At 42.3% G+C, this 13,704-nt stretch overlaps 1 protein-coding gene across 2 annotated transcripts in view; it reads left to right on the top strand.

The window, feature by feature from the left end:
- PLXDC1 (plexin domain containing 1) overlaps positions 1 to 13,704 on the top strand; it is a 75,890-nt gene that overhangs the window by 25,467 nt on the left and 36,719 nt on the right. The window lies entirely within an intron of this gene.

Raw genomic sequence — 13,704 nt, 5'->3', positions numbered from 1 at the left:
AACTTCCATTCCATTTTTTGTGTGATCAGAGGTTATTTTAACTTGTTTTGTAGCTCCTGTCTTTTGACCAGCATAGAAACCCTAATCTCCTTGCGTTTCCTGGAGGATTCAGGTTAAGTGACGCCTTGCAGGGGGAAAGAACTGTTTATTCTTTTTCAGCTAGAAAAACGTAACTAGACTTTACCTTATTTCCCCTTAACAATCTTGCTTTCCCTTGATTTCCTCTCCCTCCCCTCTGCTTGTTTTCTTTCTCTCTCCTCTTCTTAATTCCTGCTGTAACCAAGTCAAGGTGGCGGATTGGGACATAGTCGTGATCCAGGGATGAGGTCATGATGGACCGCATGCTGAAGTGTGAAAGCAGCCAAGTCCACCCATCCCCGGCATTTGCTGTTTTCATTTGTTTTCCCCTCACTTATTTTATTGAGAACACATTTGGGAGCTTTGTAGCGTGTGAGTGTGTGTTTGTGCGCACAAAGGAGCAAATGGGCCAATATGGGTGGCGAGGACGACTGTCCAAGCACCCTTTTTGACATCTCACAGATGCTGAAGCAATGCTCATTTCCCACCTCACAGACCAGGGTTATGAGAAAAAAATGCTCCTTTTCCTTTATGGCATGGGTAGGCAAACTAAGGCCTGGGGCCCGGACGGTCTGGGAATCATGAATATAATATGTCTTTTTATTTAAAATGCACCTCTGGGTTATTTGTGGGGCCTGCCTGGTGTTTTTATGTCAGTAGAATGTGTGCTTTTATTTAAAATGCATCTCTGGGTTATTTGTGGGGCATAGGAATTTGTTCATTCCCCCCCCCAATATAGTCCAGCCCCCCACAGGGTCTGAGGGACAGTGGACCGGCCCCCTGCTGAAAAAGTTTGCTAACCCTTCCCTTATGGGGTACCCAAGAGCCCATATAGAGTCCTTTTGTAGGTTCTCTATCGGTAGGAGAAAATAGCAGAGGCCAACCAGAAAATATCGAGAAGCAAAGCAGCTAGTAAGCCCGATCTTTATTAAAGCTGTTGTAACAAGGTGCTCCCCCCCACACACACAAGGAGGGAGGAGGGACCCAGAACAAAGGTGTGTCCGCCCTTATATAGACTTTGCGTGCATAATTTTTATTAGTTTCCAAAAGTCAAAATACATAACAAACTTAATCAAAACTCATATCTATTCACTTAAAGAGAAGAAGTTGACTTCCTTCAGTCATTCCACGAATCGTCCAAAGTAACATTAAACAATAAGTCCGCATTTCCATATTTGTAAAGCCATAAGTCATTCTCATCCATCCATTTTCTTTCAGCTTTACCCTTTACCTCTTACAGAGCATCTTGGAAACCTACTAGTGTTATCTGTTCATCGATTAAGCTTTCCAGATATTTCGTAAGACTTTCCCAATTTTCAACAAACCTCTGATCTTTTGTGTATCTAATTTTACATGTCATCCTGTCCATCTCTACATATTCCAATAATTTACTTCTCCATTCCTCCGTTGTTGGAATACTCTCCTGCTTCCAATTCTTTGCTATTAGGACCCTTGCTGCCGTTGTTGCGTATTGGAACAATTTATAGTCTTTCTTTTTAATTTCCTTTCCTACCAAACCTAGCAAGAACGCCTCTGGTCTTTTGTTGAAGGTATATCTTAACATTTTTTTCATTTCATCGTATATGCTCTCCCAGAACCCTGCGACCTTTGGGCATTCCCACCACATGTGGTAGAAGGTACCTTCCCTTACCTTACATTTCCAGCATTTATTGCAGGATCCATACATTTTAGCTAACTTAACCGGAGTCAGGTACCAGCGATAAAACATTTTCATTAGGTTCTCCTTAAGTGACACACAGGCCGTGAATTTTAAGTGTTGTTTCCAAAGTTTTTCCCACTCTTCATAATAAATATTACGGCCAAGATCTCTAGCCCAGTGAGTCGTTACCACCTTAACATCTTCGTCAGCTAAGTTCCAGTCCAGTAAGTACTTGTACAGTTTGGATAATATTTTTATGTTGCTCCCCAGGATCTCAGTTTGGAATCTAGAGTTTTTGTCGGCATAGCCTTTTTCTTTTACATCCTTCCTAAACATATCATTTATTTGGTGGTAGTGTAGCCAATCGTATACTTGAGATTTAACCTGATCGTACGGCCTCATTTTCCATTTTCCTTCCTCCTTCATAAGCAATTGTTCGTAGGTTGCCCAGTTGGTTCCCATATTAATCTTTTTGATGGCCATTACCTCTAATGGAGATAACCATTGGGGTGTTCTGGGTTCTAACATCTCCTTATATCTTTCCCAAACCTCCAACAAAGGGCCCCTGAATATATGATTCCCAAATCCTTTGTGGCCCTTCTTCCGTCCATGCCACAGGTAAGCATGCCACCCATATCGGTTATCGTGACCCTCTAAGTCTAGCACTTCCCCGTCCTCAAGTTTTATCCATGTCTTTATCCAGCATAAGCTAGATGCCTCGTAGTATATCTTCAAATCAGGGAGGGCGAAGCCTCCTCTTTCTTTCGTGTCCGTCAAAATTTTAAACTTTACTCTCGGCTTCTTCCCCTGCCAGATGAATCTGGAGATGTCTTTGTGCCAGGCTTTAAATATCTTGGTACCCTTAATAATCGGGATGTTTTGAAAGAGGAACAAAACTCTTGGAAATACCGACATTTTGATTGTAGCTATTCTACCCCAAAATGACAGTCTTAACCGACCCCACGTTTCTATGTCCTTCTTAACTCCCTTCCATACCGTTTCGTAATTGTTTTTGAAGAGATCTATATTTTTTGGCGTTACCCATATCCCTAAGTATTTCACCTTCTTAGTTACCTCTATTCCTGTTTCTCTTTGTAATTCCTCGATTTCGGCTGCCTGCATGTTTTTAGCTATTATTTTTGTTTTTCTTTTATTTAATTTAAAGCCTGCAACCTCCCCAAATTGGTCAAATTCTCTGAGTACCTTTTTTGTTGAGTCTAATGGTTCTTCCAATGTTACGACCAGATCATCTGCAAAAGCTTTAGTTTTATGCTCATGCTGGCCTACCCTAATGCCTTTGATTTCTTTATTATCTCTGATGGTTTTTAGTAGAACCTCTAATATCGTTATGAATAACAGTGGGGACAATGGGCATCCCTGTCTTGTTCCCTTGGTTACTGTTATTTCTTCCGTCTCTACGTTGTTTATTATTAATCTTGCTTTTTGTTCCGTATATATTGCTTTTATGCCGTTGGAAAATTCAGTACCCACTTCCATGTACTCCAATTGTTTCAATAGGAATTCCCAGTTTACGTTATCAAACGCTTTTTCAGCGTCCACAAATAGCAGTATGCCTTGTTTATCGCACCTTTCTGTTAAATATTCTATAATATTTATAATATTTCTTAAATTGTCCTTCATTTGCCTGCCCGGCAGGAAGCCGGCTTGGTCTCTATGGATATTATTTAGCAAAATGTCTTTAAATCTTCTTGCCAGGACTCCCGCAAAGATCTTGTAGTCTACGTTTAGTAAGGAAATCGGCCTGTAATTTTTGATTTGATCTAATTCTGAATCTTGCTTTGGAATTAGTGTGATCAGTGCCTCCTTCCACGTCTCCGGTATTTCTCTTTCCTTCAAAATATTATTCATTACTTCTTGTAGGGGATATAGCAAAGTCGATTCCATCTCTTTATAATATCTACTAGTGAACCCATCTGGACCCGGGGCTTTCCCATTTTTTAGGTCTGTTATTATTGCTTTTATTTCCTCCACCTCGATCGGGGCATTTAATTTCTCTTTATCTGCCGCGGGGATCTTTTTTATATTCTTGGATGTTAAGTATCTCTCTATTTCCCTCGTCTTATTCTTTTCTGTATTTCTGAAAAGTTCTCCATAGAAATCCAAAAAGGCTTTTCTTATTTCTTTAGGTTTGTTTGTTTCTTCTCCTTCCACCACTATCCTGTTTATCGTATTCTGTTCCTTCCTTTTTTTCAATTGCCAAGCTAATATCTTCCCCGTTTTGTTGGCATGTTCGAAATTCCTCTGTCTCAATCTTTTAATTTTCCATTCTATCTCTCTGTTTATCAGCATTGTATATTGGGATTGTAAGACTTTTATATTCTCTTTTATTTTCTTATTTTTTGGATTTTTGATTAGTTTCTGCTCATTCTCTGCTAGTTGTTGTATGATTTCTTTTTTCCCTTTTTCCCTTTTTTTGTTCTTAATTGCACTCTGTTGAATAAAGAAGCCCCGCATCACCGCCTTTCCTGCATCCCATACCACCTTGGGCTTTGTATTATTGCCCAAATTATCTTCGAAGTATTCTTTTAATCTATTTTGAGCCTTTTCTACTACCTCTTGGTCATCTAGCAGATAGTCCTTCAATTTCCATCTAAATAGTCTGCTTTCCTGCTCTTTCAATTCCATTTTTATTGGATTGTGGTCTGAAATAGTTCTAACCTGGATCTCCACCCGTAGAGATCTTGGGACTAACTCTTTCGAGACCCATATCTGGTCTAGTCTTGATGATGAATCGTTAGGTTCTGAATAGAAGGTGTATTGCTTTTCAAGGGGGTATTTAAACCTCCAAATATCTACCAAATTGCAATTCTGGACCACAGAGAAAAAAGTTCTGGGTAGCTTCCCTTCTTTTCCTTTTGTGTTCCTCAATCTATCCAATTCTAGCGACACCACACCGTTCATATCGCCTAATAGTATAATTTTTTGGTCGGCGTAATCAAATAACCTTTCTTCCAACCTTCCGTAGAATTCTGACTTATTTACATTGGGCGCATATATTCCAGCTATTATAATCTTTTCTCCCTGCCAATTTAATTGTACTGCTAGTATCCTTCCTTCTTCGTCTTTGAAAAGGAGTTTCGCTTCGATTTGTTTCTTTATATAGATAACCACTCCTCTCTTTTTACTCTGGTCTGAAGATATAAACTCGTTCCCCAATCTTGGATTAATCAGAGTTCTTTTGTGTTTCCTCGCTATATGTGTCTCTTGGAGACATATAATATCTAATCCTTCCTTCTTCAAAATATGCTCAATTCGATTCCTTTTCCCTTTATCATTCATCCCATTAACGTTCCAACTTAATATCTTTAACACCATTGCGATTTAATTAAGGGCGAGATAAAGATAAAAAAGAAAAAAGAAGAAAGGAAACAACTATTGATTCTTTTTAGGCTTCCTCTTCAGACCCTCCTCCTTCCCCCCTCCCCCCCGAACCCCCCGTCCCCCCCCAGATCCCCCTCCGATCCCGCTCCCCCCTCCCCCACCTCTCTTTGCGGTTTCAACTCTTTATATTTCCTTAGGAATTTGTCTGTTTCTCCCGGATTTGTCAATTTTTGCCTTTTACTCCTGTATGTGAAGGAGACGCCCTCCGGAAACTCCCACTTATACTCGATGTTGTTTCTTTTAAGTATCTGTACTAGTTCTTTGTAGGAGTCTCTACGCTTTAGAAGCCTGACCGGAATGTCTTTGAAAATTATTATGTTGTTTCCTCCAATGTTTAACCTTTTCTCTCTGCTCTTGTGTAGGATCTTATTTTTTATTTCCTTATCCTTGAATATAATTAAGCAATCTCCTATGAATTTTTTATTCTTTGGAAGTTTAGCTTTTAGCCTGAAAGCTGATTGTATTGCCTTGTCTACATCTTCTGTTGGTAATTCCAACCAGAGGGCTAGTTCTACTGTTATTTTCTCCTTTATATTTTCCCCTTGAGCTTCAGGTATGCCTCTCATCCTAAGATTAGCCTCCCTCTGTCTTAATTCGTTCATGGCAATCCAATCTTTTAAGTCCTCTTGACTTTTATTTAGACCCAGTATCTCGGCTTTGATTCTTTCTTCCTCACGTCTTACTTCCTTCAATTCTACTTTTGTCTTTTTCAGACCTTCCTCCACTGTCTGCGTCCTCCTAAATACCTCTTTCATTTGACTTTTCAGTTCACTGACTGTTTCATCTAACTTCTTGTCCACTTCCCCAATTCTATGTTCTACTTGTTCTAGTTTACGCTCAACACTTTTTTCACTCTCTTTTATCTCCGCAAACATTCTCAATATCTCTGCTCTGAAGTCTCCTTCTTGCTTTGATCCCTTCCTATCCACTGGCGTTCCCCCTTCAGGTCTTTTCCCAGTGTTTGACATTCTTAAGTTTTAAAGGTAATCTAAACTTAAAAAAAGAAAAACAGTATGCTTGCAGCACTCCTAGAACAATTACCCGTATGCTTAGTTAATCCTAGCTCTCAGTTTGGCAATCTTTAGATTACACAGAAATCAGCTCAATTAACAGTCACTTATCAGTCTTTATATTGCCAAAAGGTCGTCTTATTTCATTCCGCCATGCTGCAACCTTGGGGGTATCAGTAGTAGTCCTAAGGCCTCAAGATTCAAGAGAGTTCAAGAGACTGGAGTTCAGGAAGTTCAAAAAAATTGGAGATCTTATGTTTGCGATGAGATGGGGTGTATGTTCTCCGATCTCCACAGTAGATTCTTGGAGATTTTGTCGGGAGGATCGATTTTGCAATTAACAGATGAAAATTAACAGATTAAAAAATTCCCCCGTCAAAAGTCCCTGTACCTTTTACCTGCGAGAAACCATAGAGAGGAGAGATAATAGGGGGTGGGGGGAGGGAGGGGGGCAGGGCGACGGAGAGGGAGAAGCCGAGGGAAATCGGGGGGGGCGGGCGCGGGACCGCAAGGGCAAAGAGAACAGATAGAAAAGTAGGCGTCAAAATGGAGAGTTCTAATCACAATAAACGCTCTGACCACTAGATGGCTCTCTCTGCTGCTGCCGGGCTCTGAAGACAAGCACGTTGCACCGGTAAATCGGTTAATCCGGCAGTCCGAAGCAGGAGGCTGTCGCTCAATCGTCTCCGGTTGATGGGTAGACGGATAGGAGCACATCCACAAAGTTCTTAAGATCAGGTATATCCATAGAACAGATACATCCGTATTATTAGATTATAGATTGTAATTATATATGTTCTGTGTATTCTGATCTTACAAATGGCGCCGCTGGCGCTTCACTTCCGCTTTTCCGCTTTTCCGCTAAGCGTCCTGCGGTAAAGATGGCGTTTCGGCGTCCCTCCGTTGCAATAGATGGTTTTTAAAGTGATAACTGCACCCTCTGTTCCCTGTTCAAACACCTCCTTTTAGGGAGGGTCAGCTATTTGCATTTGAGAGTCTTTCAGGGAAACAAAATAAACACTGGTGGCAGCTCCGTATATTTATCTCTGCTCTGCTGTTTCTTTGGGGTTCTACCGATCCCTGGTAACGGCTGAACCCCTAAAGCTTCGCTTTTTCTCTCCCCGGGTTTTATTTTCCAACTTCCAAGTTTTCCCTTCTTTTAAAATTTTGAATCAACACTTTGAGTCCGTTCCCGGGTTTCTTGCTCTTGGAGCGGAGCGCTAATCTCCGGCGAGGACTGGGCTGTCCGCTGTTCAGGGGGGAGGAAATGGCTGCCTAGGACCTGCTGCTCGACACCGCTGTTCCCTCACCTCTCAAGGTTACCTGGTAGCGATGCGAACCGGTCTCTGCTGGCTCCCTGTAACTCCGGACACCCTCCGGACGTGTTTCTGGGGTGCTCTCGCCCTCTAGCACCCCCCTTACCCCCCGTTTACCGGACTGGGTTCGTGCTGCTGGCCGAATCCCTTCTCGCCCGGAAGACGCGCTCCACCGGAAGTCCGCCCTTATATAGACTTTGAAATTGCCCACTCTCAAACTCCAGACCACCCCCAGAAACATCATACATACATCACAGAAGGGGTGTATCCCTGGACCACTTCCTCCAATATATCATAAATACATCACAGGGGGCAGTTTAAAGCAGAATCCTGAGTGTGTTGTTTATCTCCTGTCTCTGCCATTTACCTGATTGCATAATACTACTAATACTAATACTACTAATATTACTACTACTACTAATACTAATACTACTACTAATAATAATTTATTTATACCCCACCCATCTGACTGGGTTTCCCCAGCCACTCTGGGCGGCTTTCAACAGAATATTAAAATACAATAGTCTATTAAACATTAAAAGCTTCCCTAAACAGGGCTGCCTTCAGATACCTGGGTTTTGGCCACTCTTTTGTTATTATAACTACTTAATTCCTGAATCCAGGTCACAGGCTTACCCTATTCACACCTTAAATGTGCCCTTAAGGCAGGATTTGTGAGCACAGAGACACCGGGGAGATTTCCCATTTCCTTCAAACTTGCAGAGAAATATTTGAGGTCATTTTGAGAAAATGGTTTCAGGACTTTTCTGTGGGTTTCAGACATGTGGTTTACATACTTTTATGTGTTTGCTTGGTACATTTATGAACATCTAATATATATATATTATTCAAATATTCAAATCACACATTCAAAGCTGATGATCATATAAGATCATATATGATCTTAAAATTCTTATAACACCAGGCATACCTCAAGCTATTCATCTGAACAGAGGCTCTTCCCAGATCTTAACCCCCAGAATTTGCAGTGTGTGTGTGTGTGTGTGCTAGGACTTAGCTTTGAATGTGTGAAGTAGTAGCAAAGAAGAGAATGCCTCTGGGTTTGTGCAGAGTACCTTTCCTGCACCAGTGATTAAGGGCAGCCATCATGGAGGTTCCCCATTAGTTGGGTACTAATGGGCAGCGCACTGCCCATCAGCAAACTCTAAGAGATGGGGGATATTGCCAAATTCACTCCCAGCCCCAAACAGAGCTGGCTCTGTTGCAAGGTGGCTCCTTCAGGGAGATGAGGGAGTCATGTATGTGCCCTGTGCCCTCAAAGCCAGCCTGCTGCCTTCAGATGTGATGGGAAATGCTGTCCCGTCACTAGTATAGAAATGAGGTTGAATTCCCAGGCTGGTCAGCTTCTCCATGTGGGATGAGAGGGGCCGGCACCATCCTTGCCTCAGGTGGAAAAAATTATTGGGCTGACTCCTGCCCTAAACCTAGAAGCTGAAGGCTCACTTGTGGGGCGGACGTTTGAAGTGTCTGGAAGAAAACTAGTTCCTTGAGGGTCAGAAATAGATGTTCTGCTGAATCCTGCAAGTGAATTAAGCTTATTGCCGCAAGTGAGCTGCAAGGCAAGGATTTTGGGAGGGCTATTCAGGCAGGCCAAAGCAAGAGGACAAGGAAGCGGGATATATCTGCTCTGGGGTGTGTGGCAGGGTCCATCAGTCTCCTCCACAGCCTTGCAATTTGGAAATTAAGGTGCTTCCAGGCTAGTAGGGAGGTCCACCATTTTTTTTTACTTGCAAATTAAGCACTGTGAATCCTTACCTCCCCGCTTCAGAAAAGCAATTGTTTCTTTCTTCTTTCTTCTTTTTTATATAAATAATATTTATTGAGAATTTTAAGATTACAAAGAAACAAAGAAGAGGAAAAAAAAGGAAAAACAAGGAAAAAACAAGTAGCATTTAAACAATACGAATCAATAAAAAAAACAAGATCAAAAAGGAAAAAAAACAAAGCACATAATACATCAAAATCAAAAAACAAAAATAGACAAAAAAATTAAAAACAAATCCAATATTCCCAAATCATTAACTGTCATTACCTTGTTTCATCGACCTCCTCACACCTCCCTTTTTTGTATTCTAGTTGTTAATTATCTCAGCAAATCCTTTCCATCTTTCATAGTATTCTGTCATTAAATTACCTTAATCTATTTTAACCTTATCTTACCATAAAAGGCCCTAAAACTTAAAACTTAAATCTTATTTATACCAAATTCTCTTAACCATGACGTATTCTTACATAATTCTTTTTAACATTTCTGCTAAAGCCAAATAATTTCATTCCAACATTTTTCTAATACTTTTTACTTTTACAATATTTTCCTAAATAATTTGTTTAAAACTTTCTTCCAGTCTTCATCCAACGTCTCTTTCTCCTGGTCTCGGGTTTTGTCAGTCCTTTCTATCCCATCCATCTAGTCCATCAACCTGGTAACCTTATATCCGAGGCCCTTGGATCTCTTCCATGTCCCATCCGCAGATCTTCTTCATATTTATACCTGTGCTTTACTTTGTCTTCTGCTCCTTTCACTCGGGGAGACTCCAGCTTGACAATGTTTTTGTCCCTTCTCGACAGATCCGCCCCTTTTCCAAAATCAACACTGAACTCCATGTGGTATTTAAAAGCATGTTTCAAAGTCCCTCCAAAGTTAAGGGCCCGCACAACTCCGAACGCCTCCCAGCCCAAAGCCAGACTTGAAAGGTCAAAACATCCCTGCATAGGGGGGTCTATCCAGCCCCCCCTCCAAGCCAAACAGAACTCTGTCTCTCCAAATCTGGCTTTCTCCAGGTTCATTCGTCAAGTCCAACAACTCATGTTCCTGCTGGGCCACAGTTCCCTCCATCTCTGCCTCACTAGGTCCAGCAACAACCTCCTCCCTCGTCTGATCTGTCAAAGCACACTCCTGAGTTAATTCTTGAGTGGGTTCTAAATAAGTACCCACTGCCTGTCCAAACTTTCCGATCCCAACAGTCATCAAATCCATCTTCTCATGTAACTGTTCCAATAAAGCACTTGTCTTACAAAAGGCCAACACCAGAGCCTCCGAGTACATTCTTGTTGAAGGTCAGAGTCTGTTCCCACGATCTTAATCTGTTGCAGCTGCGAAGCTTCCCAGTTCAAATTTAATAACAGTTTCACAAGCTCCCTCTAGGGGAAAAAGCTTCTATTTGTATCCATCTCTCTCTCTTTTTTTAAAGCAAATCTAACAACAAAGTTTCCTTTTTCAGATATTTTGTCAATATTTTGTTCCTTTTAGATGCGAAGGGGAATAATGGAATCAATATGTTTCTCTTCTTTTAACTATCTGTCAAAAACGTTTGTCTATAGTCAATGAACTTCCCGAAGACGTCTGTCCTGACACCCCGCTCCCAGGTTCAGGACGGTGGAGAATTGCTTTTCTTTACTTGTCTTCTGCAAGTTTAATCAGTCCAGAAAAAATTCCCCCCTCTTCTCCTGCTTCCAAGGGGGGTTCAGTAATTTTAAATCATGAAAATTGATTCTTTACAAACGATTTTCTAAGCTCTAGCTTGCTGTGTCTTTGCTTCAATCTATTTACAAAAAACGGAAGGCAGACTTCCTGTTTATACCTTTCCGCTTCAGTGCCAAATTAAAAGAAATTTCTTATTCCAATTTTCTGTTCTACTCACGGACAGTTATTTAAGCTCCAATTGTCCACAGGAAAAAGTCAGCGCTCTCCGGCAACAGCAATGCGGCTTCACTCCGTGAAAGAAGCAGTCGATTCAAGGCACTGCGCCACTCACCCCACGTCGCTCCGGAACCCCGAAATCGGGTTTCCCCGTGAGTAGGGGGGGCGCAAAGGTACCGGCCGAATCTCACGTCCACAGGCTTCTCCCGCCTGTGGTTTTTGATGGGTCTCTGCCTCGCCGTGGCGGTTCAGACCCTGTTTTCCACGGAGCGGATTCCTCCTGATCGGAGGAAATCCGCCATTGCCAGAGGCGCCAACCCGGAAGTTGTTTCTTTCTTCTTTTTTCAAGGGGGCTTTCTGGATCAACTCCTCCAAGTTAACACTCTTGCCTTGAAGCACTGGCAGGGCAGATTCTGAAATTAACACCCTTTTCCAACAAGATTGGAATCAGGCTAAAGAAACAGCAGCCAAACTGCTGAAGTCCTTCATAGCAGATCAGCCTCTGCTGTGAAGGCCACATGAATCTGTTGGTGGCATTCCAAGACAAAGTTTGGCTGGGATAGTGCTTCATTTCAGCCGGAGCTCAGCTGCAGGACCTCTTTGCAACATGGAGTCAAAGTGGGTTATGATGACCCAGGGTGAAAGTGTGGGTCCAAAATCCCTGTTTGGAAAGAGGGAAATCATAATAGATGTTTAGAAGAAAGAAGAGAGAAGGGAGTCGTTCTGACTCAAAATAATAACAACCCCACACTTAACAACCTAATAACCTTGGGTTTAGCTCCTGAAATCTTTAACAGCAAGCAAGTTGAAAGGAAGCAAAAGCATGTCTTGATGTCGTGTGCTGTTAACCCAGGAAATTCACTTGCACAGGAAATTGTGCTTGCTGCAAACACAAATTGCTTTTAATGAAAACTTGGAAGAGAGGTGTGTCATACATTTAACGGCCATGATAGAAGTGAAGGAAATAATTGAGTGTCGTGCTATGTTGATTGCTCCACCAGTGCACACATTTTAGTTTGCCAGTTTCAGGGGGTGCACAGGGTGAGGGGCGGGGGAAAGCCCCATTGTGCAAGCAGAAGATCTTGTGCAGAGCCTCTGCCGACCATACTTGTTAGGTGAATCCTGCCCACAATTTCCACTTTGAGGAATGGTGCAGTGGGTTAGTCACTCAGCATTCAGCAAACCTTTTCAGCAGGGGGACGGTCCACTGTCCATCAGACCTTTTTGGGTGAATGCTACATCTGTTGCCTTCAAGCCACTATAGCTCCTTTTTCTGCATCCTCAAATAAAGCTATCCATTCAGCTTTGTAGAGCAGTGAAATAGTTAACCAAAGCACCCCAGCAATTCAGTCTCAAGATGCAGAGGTTGATCAGGGAGCAACTGAAGGTCTGTTTCAAAAGGAAAGGGCCTGGTCCTTCCACCCTCCCTCCAAAATCAAGAAAATTAGGATTCCTCCTCCACTGCACATTACAGGGAAAGAGAGAGATTTGCTGGAAAAAAATATGGGGGGGGAGGGGAGAACCTCTTGCCACATTAAATGCTTCTCTATAAATAGAATTCCTATCCTTTTCCCCATCACCAGGTTTGAAAAAAAGTGGTCTCTTTGGGAGATATAACTAGATCACACAAATGGAAGCTATTTTCTGTTTTTCTCCCTCTCATTCTCTGCCCCCAAGCCGTTTAAAGGAGCAGCGTCAAACAGTGGAGGCCCCATGTGGCAGTCTCTGTTCATAGTTGTAGGCCAGCTGTCCTCCGTCTGGTGCCTTCCAGGTACTTGGGACTACAACTCCCATCAGCCCCAGTGAACACCCTTTGTCCTGTTAACCACTAGGCCACACCTCTAGGTCTTCACCACTGGACAAAGGCAACATCAAGCTATAAGCTGCACCACACAGTTAAGAACTTGCCAATGATAGTGCTACTCAGAGCATACCCGTTGAAACGAACGAATCGGAGTTGGTCATGTTCATTAACTTCAGTAGGTCTACTCTGAGTAGGATGACCATTGGGTACAACCTCCCCTCCTTTTTTTAATGAAATCATTTCACACATTTCCACCTGCTGGACATCAAAGTGTATGGTGATCAAATGATGTGTCTGCATGTATGGGTCAGGCCTCAGTTCTACTCTGATACTCTGTTCATAGGGCCAGCCCTGCCATTAGGCAGAGTGGGGCATTCTTCCATTCTCCCTGAACTAGCCTGATGCCCTGAGGCACACTGCGGGGTGTTGTCCCAACCACCAGTGTTGAAATAAGATAACAGCTGCCAGCCTGGTTGGATTCCATTGCATGGACTGGGGAACTTGGTCTTGGGCAGCAAAATTTCCTAGGGCCTGCCAGGTCAATTAACACATGAACCAGCTGGAACCTCTGCTGGATTTTTATTTTTTTAAAGTTTTACAATTCAACCACAGAAAACGTTTACGTAAACCATGTCAGAATATTTATAGTCATTGGCGATTGCACCATAGAATTCCCATAAAGGGCTTCATAAAATGTTGTTTAATAGCAGCTGGTATGAGTTGATCTTGGACTGGTGCGGTGCAGAACTAACCTTGTAACCCTATGCACACTT

This window comes from Podarcis bocagei (assembly GCF_964188305.1).
Source record: "Podarcis bocagei genome assembly, chromosome: 13".
In the NCBI taxonomy this organism is placed as follows: Eukaryota; Metazoa; Chordata; class Lepidosauria; order Squamata; family Lacertidae; genus Podarcis; species Podarcis bocagei.
This window is presented reverse-complemented; position numbering and strand designations above follow the sequence as displayed.